Raw genomic sequence first — 14,411 nt, 5'->3', positions numbered from 1 at the left:
CTCAAGTATGATTCAAGTAACTCGTAGAGGTACCATATCCGTTATTGTGCAGATTTCTTTTAGAATGAAAGACTTTGGAAAAAGTTTGCACCAACAGACATTTGATTCTTGTCAATGCTTTGAAAATATATTTGGACACTTCGAACATAGATACTACATAGGTTAAACTTGCAATTCCAATAAATCTTTGCTAAAGATGGAATTAATTGCCAAAATATGGAATAGTAAAAATAGTTGAAATGTTATAACCATGAGAATTGACATTTTATATAATAACTTTATATAACATATACATGGGTTTTTTAACCATATATAACATGTACATAGTTGAAATTGAGATATTTTATTTCTAAATCATATTATCCATATTAAAAAAAAAAAATTTAACATATTAACATATTTTAAATACATATTTAATTTATGACTCACATTAAATTTTTTAATTATTATTTCTATTTTTTAAATGTCATATATAATTTTTATATGAATAAGTAATTGTTTATGGTCAACATTAAAATAATTTTCTTTTTGAAATAAAGTAGTTAATATGCATATTCAAATAGTTTATTTAAGTAGTATATTGAAATATTATTGATGATGATGGCGATCATAATTGCAATTCACCTCAACTGGGAAATATGGTTTATAGTACCTTAAGAAGGTAAGAAATTAATTGAAATTATTTAACATTTTATTTCTATGTAGCTAAAGAAGTTGGTAGTGAGAAAAACTAGTTATGTTGACTTAACAAGTCAAGAAGGTTGGTAGCTTGAAAAATATTACTAAATTTATAATGGATGTGAGTAAGAGATGGAATTAATTGAAAATCTATAACATTTTATTTCGATGTAGCTAATGAAGTTGGTAGTGGGAAAAACTATTGATGGTGGCTTAACAAGTCAAGAAGGTTGTTAGCCTAAAAAATATTTCTAATTTTATAACGGATGTGAGTAAAAATATTTCTAATTATTATTTCAAGCCTCTTAATATCGCATAGGTGATAGAATTTGTAATCCCGTGCTATTTTCGGTATTTACCAATTCCCAATTTCACTTTGAAGCACATGAGAATTATTCCTTATCTTTGCAATTTTCATTTTCTTGTTCACACTAGTCAATGCACATAAATAAATATATCTTTCATGATTGTGGTTGATCACCTCCTAATACTATCTTAATTTAATTTTTTCCTCTATATCTTTATAGCCCCATAACTTATCTTTAAATTTGGAAATACTAAAGTCTAATATTTGTGCTGTTATCCTCATTATTAAAGACGATCTCCTCCTTTATCCCCAAATGGTCTAACAAGGACTGGGCATCCTTATGCCATCCTAGCTTGAGCCAAAAGTGTAGGTTTTGGCAGGAGTTATAAGCAATTTGAATAGTCTTCATTTCCTTTAATTTTTAGGTTGTAGGTTATAAATTGTTCTCATTTGTATTGAAATATTATTAAAGTATAGAAGAATTATACATCTTAGTATTACATAAAAGTGAAATATCATATTTTCTTTAAGTTTTAACTATTTTGCCTCTATTTACGTTGAAATAAAATAATGTTACTTCACATGAACATTGAAATATTTTATTTATGCATTGGGGCATTGGGTTTTAATATCAACATACTAATATAGAATAGGATTTATAATTATCTTAATAAACACTAATAAAATACACATATTCATTTTTTTAATACAATGGACATTGTTTTATTTATTTGTAGAAAATGAAATTTTTTATTTGAAAATGAATAGTTGTCAATGTATGTCTTATCCTCATAGTGGGTTAGTGGGTTGTAGAATAATTGCATTGAGAGGTGCTATACAACCCAGTATATGGTACATGTGTAGGTGTAATGTAAGTATGTAAATAATTTTAAATTGTGGCTCAATCAAAAAATAATGAAAAGTTAAAAGTGATTTTGGGGTGAATGTAAACACTGAAATCTTGGCTCGATTAACAATAAAAAGTTAAAAGTAATAAAAAAAAAGTTAAAAGTAATACAAACCCAAATATCAGGGATGAGTGTAAGAATTTAAATATTGGTTCAATTAATAATAAAAACTTAAAGTAATAAAAATTATAAAATTCAATTTGTTATATTTTGATTTTGCTATTAACTTGTGAGTAGACTTTGTTACAATCCCATGGAACAATACCATGACTTATCAATAGCGCATGCCCAAAAACCATAACTTATTTAACATTTAAAATATTTTATAAATATTTTACTTTAATATATTTTTATAACATTTTTTTAGTTAAATCTAAAATCAAACAAATGTTATAATTACCTTTTAGCTACATTGCTACCCTCAATCAACATGATTGCTAAACTTATTATCATAGAAATTAAATCAAGGTTTAATAAACCCAACCTAAATCCATCTTTACTCTAGATCCTAGACTGATCAAATTTCTTTTCACTTTAAAAGATATTTGCATCTCCAATGATTTAATCCCTTTATGAAAGATTGTAACATCTCTACATCAAATGTTTATAGAGGAGTTAAGTTCACTTATGAAACTCAAATATAGAGAAAATTTTTAATAGAAAGTAAATAGGGTGAGGGAAATCTTGGATAAAATATAATATTACAATATTATATGTTACCCAATATTTATTACCATCCCTACCCAATAAAAAGTGCAAAGAGTGGAGGGAAATACTAATTAAAATGTAATATTATTACATTTACTTAATATTTTTTTTTGTCACACTTCAACCTAAAATTTACAATTTAGGTAAAATGTAATAATATTATATTATATTTTACCCAATATAACCTAGTAAAAAATGGATGGATGTAGCAAAAAATATTGGATAAAATGTAATAATTACATTTTTCCTAATATTCCCCATCTCCGAAGAGAGTATTTTTTTTTTACCTTTAAAGGCTACATGGATTCAATGCCATCATTTTCTATATCTAATTATTTCTTTAAATATAACAGTAAACTAAGATGGATCTAGCCTATTTTAATTCCCCATGAAATAGCTTATATTTCATATGAATACCATGGGTTAATACCATGGATTCTTATAACCATGGGTCAATACTAGGGGTACTTTTTTTAATATTTAATTCTTATAAATTTATTTTTATTTTTATTTTCTTATTTCTATTTTATGTTCATTGAGTTAAAACACATTACATTATATATCTTTACCATATTTTGATTTGAATTTTATTTCTATTTTTACCGACTAAAAATGTTTATATTATATTACGTTACATTACACATTTCTTGCATATTGTAGGTATTAAATCACTATTCCAAATCCTCATTAACCATGACATAGAAGTTTCATTACATAGAGTAACTTTCAGTAAGTTCCATAACCATTAACAACTACTGTTTTAGTTTAAACATCAGGAAAAGAATCAACATCATCTTGCATAACCATTAACAACCATTGTTTTAGTATATTAACATAAACATGAGGAAATGAATCAACATCATCAAACTGAAACAATAATCAATCACATCATTGAAGACCGATATACCCTCGAAAACCCTAAGTTGAAAACCAACAAACATTTAATTTTATTATTAAACCCTTGTGACGATGTTCACCCGTCACCCGTCACTCAATGGGTTATAAGGTATTTTATTCCTTAATCATTATCATAAAATATTACAAAAAAATACCATTTAAATACAAAATATCTGGCTTAAAAATATTACAATCATCATGATATCATTTACCCACAAGTCTTCAATATTCATATCTTAGTGGCCTAATTATTCCTTCAGTGGACCATCCTACAGCTGGCACTCATTTGCATGGACAATTAATTCTTTACCAACCACCAGGTTAAACATAATCTATCATTTTCACAAGGAACCATGTTTTCTTGCTAATGTCATCGTTAGCAAACACAGATATCATGATTACATAGAGTTTTTATCAACCAACAATCAATCTTTAATAGTGATTCTTCAACATATATTGATGGCACACATGAAATGGAAATAAATTGTTGCAACATGCTTCCTTTTACAAAACTAAATACGCATTAGTTATAAGTGTATGACCATCAATTAACGTTTATAACAATACCATATTAACTAGTATTCTTACAAGACAAATCACTACAACTTTCCAGTCATTCCTTTAAAGGAACTAACACATCAGCTGTAATATTTTTACACGTGAATTTCATAAACATTATCAAAATAAATAACCCTTTAGTTGTTACTTTTGATGCATGAAAATACGTAGAGAAATGTAACACAACCTATTTTCACTTCCTGCAAGCGAATGTATATTCTTTCCAATGAAATGTAACATAAATATTGCATGCATATATATCTTATTCCACAAGAAGCTAAGAAGCTAGTTATAACATAAAAGTAATCACATATAATTTTTCTAAAGAAATAGAGCTCAATAGTTCTCCTATCCATACAAAGAACATATCTCTATAAAAAAACAACTATTCTTGTGCAAAGATCTTATAATAATATCCCTTCTTTAATGCATGCAACACATATATCCTTCTCTATAATTCTTCGATCATTAGGTATTATTTTCATGTAAACAATTCCTTACTTCTTTCTCAAAAGGAATTTGATGTAACCTCATTTATCTATCTTACTATATGTAACTTTATCATGATTCCCTTTCAAGAAATTGCCATAGATAACCATCTTTATGCACAAAACCAGACAACAATAACAAGGTTAATTTAACCTTTTATGCACTCAAATCAAGAAATTGACACAATTCATCTAGCAAGACAATCTTTTCAAGAGGTTATTCTTTTCAAGAAAGTTAACATAATAAATTTCTCTATCTGCATGCAAAAACATATGTTCTAGGTCACAATGGCACCCCTTTTGTACATGCAACATGTGTTTTTCCTAACACAATGACGTTTACTTCTATGCACATAATATTTTGAAGAAATAAGCGTGCATTCTTGTTCTTGGATAAACAATATTCATATGCATATTTTAAGAAAACAATCTATTTATGTTGTCAATATATCTATCATCACCCTTTTCATACATCTAAGTATGAACTCCTTTTATAAAAAGAAACTATCTTAATGACTATTGTTTTTGTCTATGTAAAACATACATTTCTTTGAAGACAATTAGTAATGATTATCTATGCGCTTAGAAGCACATTCTTCGTTCAAGAAACCAAAAGTGATCTTATCTTCTTAAAAGAGAATTTAGCTCATTAAGCTCATCAACTATTTGTATCATGCATTGCAGTGCATATTTATTTAACAAGAAACTTCATCACAATGCATTTAATCATGTACTCCCTTTCGAGAAACAATTATTCAAAAAATCACATATTCTATTCAAAGAAAACCTCACTACATTTCATACTATCTCCTCAAAAACTTTACATGTCTCATGGATATTTTCTCAAGAGGATATCTTGGCTACTTAGCAATAATTTCCTGTAATTTATTCCAAAAAACTGACAAAACTACTTAGATTTTAACACACTAGATTCACATGTCATTTTTGTAAGTGAAACTAGGAATTTACTTCACTTTTATGTGCAAGATTTAGTGTAATTTCTCTTATGAAAATGATGAAAATACTTAGCTTTTAACACACAAAGTTCACATGTAATATTTCTAAGAGAAGCTACAAATTTACTTAGCTTTTATGTATAAAAGTTTGTGTAATTTCTAAGAAAAAATGACAAAACTATTTAACTTTTAAGACAACATTTACATGTAATCTTTCCAATAAAATCTACACATTTACTTAGCTTTTATGGGCAAGAATTAGTTTAATTTCAAAGAAAATGAGAAAGCTACTTTGTTGTATTATAACATGGCTTTTGGATGGCGAGGATGAACATTTACATGTTCCTTCTCTGCGGAACATTTGTCTCGTCCTTTCCCAGGGGTCCTTTGAAAAATGCTCGTTCACATCGCTGCAAATTTCAAGAGGTTATACCCAATAGATGCATAAACTCACTTTTGATTCGCTGTTACGAGCGTTAACTAATTATTTTCCTCGCCCCAGAAGAACCATATAAACTAAGAAAGTTAGATAACTAACAAGGTAATTCCTATCGATGGTTACAGCCATGTACAACTTAACTAAATTTTAATTACATATTACATTAATACTATAATTATTTTGTGAATATATGAATTTGCGAGAGCTTTTCTTACAGGGATGTTATAATTTTATTTATGTTCGACCATTATTTTTAGATTAATATTATTATTAATTTTTTAAATAATGTTATATGTAATATTTTTTTGTTTATATATATATATATATTAGTGGACATATATATTGTTTTGTGTTTTTTATTTAACAATATTTTTCTTATGTATGAAGATGTAGAGTGTCTTTAGGGCATTTAAAATTAGAATATTTATATAATAATCAATATTATTAAGAATCATCATAGATCCGTCTTAACTAAGGATCCAAGCGATAAGAGCAAACAAAATGACTTACAATAATAAAGGAAAGATAGTGAACGATTCCTTTAATTTTTTATTATTGTATTTCTTTTTGACATGATTGAACCAAAATATAGGTACATAGTGTATGATTCTTTTAATTTTTTCATTATTATATTTTCTTAGACATAATTGAACAAAAATATAGGTTTAACATTTTACAACCATTTGAGTTTTTTTTTGTTTAGATACTTTGTTAAACACAATATAATGGGATCAAATTTAAGAGGGTGGGAGGAGAAGATAGTTGTAGAGAGAGAGAGTGATGGATAGACAGAGAGGGGAAGGGCGGTGGAAGAGGAAGGAAGATGGGAAAGAAGAGAGAGAGAATGGGAGAGGGCAAAAGAGAGATGGAGATGGAAGGGGACAGAGAGGGAAGAAAGAGAAAATACATAGAGAGAAAGAGTTGGAGAGAGAGAGGGAGTGTCAAGGGAGAGATGGAGAGAGAGTGAGAGTTGGAGAGAGAGAGAGGGAGTGATAAGGGAGAGATGAAGAGATAGTGAAGGAGAGAGGAGAGGGGGGGAGAGAGAAGAGGAGAGGAGAGTAGAGGAGAGAGAAGATGAGAGGATGGAGATAGGGAGAGAGGAAGACAAAGATGGAGGGGAGAGAGAGAATGATAAAGGGAGGGATATATTGACAGATTTGGAGGTAAGAGAGAGAGAGAGAGAGAGATGTAGGGTGGGAGAGAAAGGGAGGGAAAGGATGGAATAGAGAGAGAGGACTCAAAAGAGAGAAGGAGAGATAAAGAGGGAGAGAGAGAGTTGGAGTTGGATGGGTAGAGAGAGGGAGGAAAGAAGAAAGATATAGAGGGAGAAAGGTTGAGACATAGAGGGAGTGATATGGGGGAGATAGAGAGAGAGTGAGGAAGAGAGGAGAGTTGAAGGGAAAAGAGACATAAAGAGGTAGAGAGAGGGAGAGAGAGAGAGAGAGATAAGAGGAAGAGAGAGAGAGGGAGTGATGTGGAAGAGATGGACAGAGAGTGAGGGAGAGAGGAGAGCAGGAGGGAAGAGAGAGAGGAGTAGAGGTAGAGAGGGAGAGAAGGGGAAGCGAGGGAGAGGGGGAAGAGAGAGAGAGGAGGAGAAGAAGAGGGAGATATATATATATATATATATATATATAGATGGAAATGAAAAGGGAGTTTGTATGTTTGGGAGGTGAGACAAAGAGAGAATAAGAAAGAGACACATATATAAAAATATAGATATTATATCACTATCCTAAATCCATCTTAAACCGAAATCTATAAATCCCAAAAAAACACTGAATTAAATCAAATTTAAATATATATCTAAATTATGATATATATATATATATAATATTATTTAGCACATTCTAATTGTATATTTTGTGCATCTTATTTATTTTGAGCTTTAAGAAACCTATCACACTATATTCTAAGATTTAATTTGAAAATGACCGATTAAAATATAAATAATAAGTTAAGAGTATCCATTTCATATCAATGTATTAAATTATATAATTTGGGATATATATTTACACCGAAGGTTCTTTACGGGTTTTCGAGGGCTAGATTTCAACGGAAGTATATAACACACTTTGTTGTCGTGTTGCACTGTAGGAGAATCGGACGCGTTACCAGCGGCGTAGCTTGAAGCCGATTCAGGAAAGAAGTTCGTTAAGCGGCTGTTCCGAGGGGCATCCAAGTCGGGGACTAGCATCCGCGCAGAAAAGGGAACTCTGGCTTCTTGTATGCAGAAAACGGCACAGGGAGCTCATTGCAGGAAGCTACAAGCTCAACACGCCTGTTTTCTTGGAAGCGGTCGTAGCTTAGCGGTTGCTCACCTCCTTCGACTACAATGTATTCTTCTTTCGCTTGGAATAAACCACTTTCACTTACTTCGTAGACTACATTGTGGCGCTCAATGTACAAGTCCAGGGAATGCAGGCGCTAATGGGCTGGTACACAAGTTAAGGTACTTGTGCTGCTTGTGAGGTCTACGTATAATGTCGAAAGGGAGAATCTCTGTCAACATAAGCAAGGATGAAACTCATTTCGTACACAGACGCTGGTGGTATATACTATAATGGGTATATGTTGCAGAAAGAATAGAAGTTATTACACCGTGTCAAGGGTGGAGATTATCTAAAGATAAAGCCTACATGATCTTGAATACGCAGATCAGGGAATTCAGATTAAGAAATTAGGTTTTATTTCTTTAGCCAAGCAAGCAGCCCTTTGTTTGTCATCCACGTCTTTTATCGTATTCTTCCAATATTAATTCCATGATAGAAGTCTATGTATCCTCAGTCTTTTGGCTCACAGAGAAACTGTCATTATATTTTGCACTCCATCTAGAAGTGATAGTGTCATTATAATCTGGAATTCTGTTTAGAATTTTGTATGCAAGCATCTCTGAGGAATATGTAATTATACTTTTGAGCTTCTTTCTGGAAATTTGGCCATTCTTCTTTTCTAGAATTTGAATTGTACAACGCATAACGGACCTGACATCATGAACTATTGGCACAGTTTTCAGCTTTTTTTGGGTCTTCTAAATTAATAATTTCACATGCTCGAATCAATACTATCGTATAACATATGTAATAAATATTGCTTAAGCATATTATGTATTTAAATTTAAAATAGTGTCTATAATATTTCCTTATATTATAATAGTTTTTAAAAATTTTCATTATATATAAATTAATTATTAATTATTTTATTTAATAACTATTAATTATTATAAAAAATATTATTATATTATTTAATATCCCAGGAAATTTCTTTTTGTTTAAAATATTTTCAGTCTCCATTTGCAGTTTTTTTAGGTCTTCTAAATTAATAATTTCACATGCTCGAATCAATAGGTAGTCCTCAACAATCGGGGAATATGCCAATGATCTTGGTTGTAGTTACTAAGCATTATTAATTTAGATTCCTTTAACTTTAGTTATATAAGCAGTTGAGAAAGAGCGAGCTGCATTTAGATAAGTTTATATTTAAAATATATAAATATAATAATTAATTATAAATTTAGATTTCTTTTAATTTAATTCTGTAAGCATATGAGAAAGGTTGGAAGGTATCTCGTATTTTATTAGCAAATGGGAAAGAGTAAGAAGAATCTAACATAATTTAGACATTTTATAATTTAGACAGCGAAAGAAAGATGGATACGAATTTAATAATTATGAAAGGTTTGCACATTGTTGATGATATATTGACACTTTTGATGAGACCACCCTTGCCATTGTAAATCTATGCACTAATAAAAATTAGATTTACAATGATGTTAATTACTTACAAATTATTAGAATATACAATAAGCATTTATTATTTACTGAGAATAAGCAATTTATTATGTTCAATGATTATTTCGGAGTTTGTTATTAGAGATGTGTTGTTAAGATGAATATTTTGGGCTAGTAAAGATGAAATTAATAATTAGAATTTAATTTATTCAAGAATTAATTATGGGAAATATTTTTAAAATTTTATGGAAAATCTAACCACAAAATGTGTATGGATGTGGATAAAAATTATAACCAGTACTAAATGACGGTATGACCTCGCTACAAGATCATGGTCACCCAATTATGAGATGATTCTCTAACCCAATTAGGAGATAATAGCCAATAGATTATAACCCAAACAAATTAATTCCCTCCATAAAGGTGGCATGATGGAGCATCATTAATCATGTCAACTAGAGTATTTCTTCTTTTGTTTGTGGAAGCAATTGAGCTATAGGTTTGAATTGCACCCTATATAGGCACATATTGGTGGTGGGATTACGCAATTTACATCTCAACATCTTGCATTGGGTCAACATTGTGGCAACCCAAAACAACCCCCTAGAAAGCTAGGTAATAAATATAGTTAACATGTCATCTCAATACAAACTTTGCACACATTTTCCTCAAAATCTATAATATGACTTCCCTATTGTTAGGAGGTGACTTATCAACAACCATGAATCATTTATCCTTCCAATTATCATTAAATGGTTGATATATGTAGCAGTCAATGGGAATATGGGTTACCCCAATGCATGTGATTTCATTGATATGAGGGCCTATGAAAAATGAAAATATATTTCCTTACAAAACTTCACTTTTTTTAATTACATCATGGTCCAATTTCTCTAAATATTCACATTGCTTCCACTCTCTATTAAATGTTACCTTGTGCAATGGCATATTTATTTAGGTATTTTTATCAATAATTGCATCTACTCTTTAGGAAGGAAAGTATTGGAATGTGTCTATGATTATAACAATATCTCTCAAATTTCCAAGATTCACCATGTCTACTGGCACTTTAACGTTATGGTATATTAATGATGGGGCACGAGAGCCATGGACGTTTATATTAAGAATTTTATTATTTTTATTAGAGTTTATATCATGATATAATAGGTTTGGGATATGAGGTTTTCGATTATATCCCTCATTTCAAAACCAATGCAACGACATATTTAAATGAATATAAAAAATCGCATATAAGTAAAATCAAATGTAAAGAATAAAAAATTGGACAATGCCTCATTATTAGAATTGATTGCTACACAAATATTTCCTAAGCTCAAGCCCAATTGATCCAGTGAATTTGGAATCTATCACCTTCATGTAGTCTCCTCTCCAAAGTGTGATAACATTTTTGTCTTAACAAGAGGAATAAGGAAATTGATGCATGGCACTGAGGATAATGACATTTTATCTTGATATATAATGAAAACATTCACCTTCCTATTATATGAAATAATTGTGCTTAAATAAAATTTACATTTGCTTTATTGAATTATAATGCATTCATGTTCCTTTCACCTAGTATCTGTGCAAGTGTTTTCATGTTCTAGATTTTCATAACATGGGTGGTTTCCTTATATTTTGGATTGCATATAAAAGTTCAAATAACTTCATATACCTACACTAATCTATAAGGTTTATTCTATGATTATGCAAATATTGAGCTATTGAGCTATATGTTAATTTCTATGAATGATAAGTTTAGACATAATTTGTTATGTGACTTGGATGATGTGTTGTATATCTATATATATCAAAGAATAGATGTAGTTTTAAGCCACTGAAAGACAACTTTCTTTGAGATTATATAGTTGAGACAAGGAAAGTAAAGGATAGAAACCATTATTAATTACATCAAAGTTGTTCCTCTACGGGCTTTCCTTAGGAAAATATAGCCAATAATATTGCTCGATTTCTATCGGCCTCCCTCCAAATAAAAGTTTTCATGTGGAGCCTGCAGACATCGTGAAGTGTGCCTCATACTTGCCACTTTTGGTGCTTCATCTATGAGGATTCAAAAATATGGGTGGGGTTCATTTACTTGTTCATTTCTCCTATTAATTTTTTATTAACATGATGCAAATTTACAGAAATCCATTGTTGTCAAGGATGCACTATCTTCAACCCATTTTTGTAATGCAACTTGAAGGTTTAAGATTTCAAGTGATATAGATAGTGTCAATGAAGCTGTGACGATTCGAGCATCAAAGTGGTGGAGTATATGTTGGATATGGATTCACATATGTGCAACATGCACATTAGTAAGGAAAATTTCTTCCGCATAATGAATGTTGTGGTTTCTCTCATAGACGTAGGCAATGGTTTAATGAGATAAACCTCTAGAAAAATCTTGTAACCACCATCTTGGTGCACATTTTCTTCTTCAATAATATTCAGTACCCATAGCTCATTCTTCCTACGGTCTTCCTCTACATGTTTCTTATTTCCATATGACAATTTTCTTGCCATCCATGATACCCTCCCCATAGCACACACTTCTCTCCTAGGGTGAAATAGTTCATCCAGACAAACTGGATGAAGAATTTGACACATTCCCCACATGAAAAGCCTTTGACATTGTGAGAATGCAATATGATTGACTCAAGAGTGTTGCTGGGCTAAGATAGACTGTGGTAGGAGATATGACTACTAAGGGGAAAAGGCTCCAAAATCTTCTGGGTCGAAGAGATCCACCAACCACTACCATATTTGTCATATTTTTCTTGATAGATACCATAGTTCTGTATACCACACCCTTTCAATTAATTGGAATGATTTTTTTTATTTTTTTTTCTATATCCACTGTATCTTGTGCTTCAATTTGTTCTTTTAGTGGCTATGTTTGGTCGTTGTTTGAGCCTAATTACTATGCAATGTTTGTAGAAATATGCATAAATGAACTCTTGGAGGTAGCAAGTTTTGTAGGTTTTTTTCCTCCAACAATAGTTGGAAATATGTTGCACTAAGATATGCATACCATCTCACATCAAAATTTAGACTAGTCATCATGAACACCAATGACATGGTAACTCTTTCTCAATGTAACTGAATTTCTTATACATAATGGTTCAATCACGATCTTTGTAGAGTACTTGTATAATTGTCATGTACCTTTGTTGTTTTGTAATGCATGTGTCTTACATTACCTGTTACATAGTTTTCTTTGGCTCTTTTCCAACCTAGGGTTATAAGTTATAACTTATCTAGTGAAATTATTTGAGAGAATACAAACATATACCTCTCACATATTATTTGTGGTTTATCAAAAAGGGATAAGTCTTCAATATCCCAATTAAGAATGCATTTTATTTTGGTTAATAAAGGAGAAAGTTTCCATTAATAATACAAAATTAACAATATTATAATATGATATTTATTTATTTCTAATTAAAAATATCTTTTATTCTATTAGAAATAAGAGTTTTTATATTTAGTGATTTTGTTTTTCAAGATGATCTTCCCAAATTTCTATTCCTTAGATGTACTTTACACCTTTAACAACAATTACTAGTATACATATAATCATGTATTTATATTTATATCTATTTCTATCTATTTCTCAATTATATCTAAATGTCTAATACATTGTTACCCAATGCATACATATTATTCTTGCTGGATACATATTTTATAATATTTATCACACTTTTTTTAATATGTATTCCTGGCATACTCCTTATTGCCAATATTCTATAAAACATCTAAATATAACAATCTATTATATTTAGACACATACCATTTTGTATATCTCTATATCTAGATTGAATATGTCACTGAGTCAAAAATAAATAACAGGTTAGCAATATGTATAGCATAGAAATTTATTAAATGATATATAAATTGAGATTTATATTTCCAGATGTAAATGTTGTATGCAAATATATACAATAATGTATATTGCAGAATCTAAGTTAGATCCATTCGAAATATGCAATTTAAAACAATACATTAAGTGTTATATAAGTTGAATATAAGTTGAATATACACTATGACATGTAAATGTTGCATGTACGTACATACAATCATGTATATCATATCCCAAATTATACCGTGCTTAATACGCTGTTGTTCAGTGAATGAATATTCTAAACTATATTAAGTACTGTGTTTTGGTATATAGTTTACAGTATTTAACACAACTGCTGAGTGTATAGTTTAAGCATATTCGTTACTGCTGAGTCACATGCGCTCGGATACATAATATTTAATGTTGCTATTCATAATATATAGGTTGTCAGGTTCAACTTATAATACGTAGGTTGTAAGATTTAAATTCGAATCTGACAAAGATGGCATAAGAATCATTAAATTTGAAATGGTTTCAAATTTTATAGAATATATACTACCAGGCAATGTGGCTGCAAATTTTATAAAATATAAACTACCAGTCGAGGTGGATAATCACTGCAAGGACTTAGTGTCAGCAAACTTAAAAAAATCGTGTTCTACTTTCCGCCGATTACTGGTGTCGCTGCTTGTTCATGCATTCCAAAAGAGAAAATAACATACAGCCTTCCAAACGAAAGGAATATGAGCGGATCGTGATGAAGAATAAATTGGTGCCATCGCTTTGGACTCTCTTCCATTTGTCTTAACCGAACCATAGTTTCTGCTGAAGGCGGCTAACATGCCCTTACCATGCCCGCACCGGCACTGACGTAACGAATTTTACACTGAAACGTGCAAA

This window comes from Pinus tabuliformis, chromosome 2_1, assembly GCF_031772625.1.
Source record: "Pinus tabuliformis cultivar Carrire ecotype Pingquan chromosome 2_1, CPIR1, whole genome shotgun sequence".
Classification (NCBI taxonomy): domain Eukaryota; kingdom Viridiplantae; phylum Streptophyta; class Pinopsida; order Pinales; family Pinaceae; genus Pinus; species Pinus tabuliformis.
The sequence above is the reverse complement of the archived record's forward strand: the minus strand, read 5'-3'. Positions refer to the sequence as shown.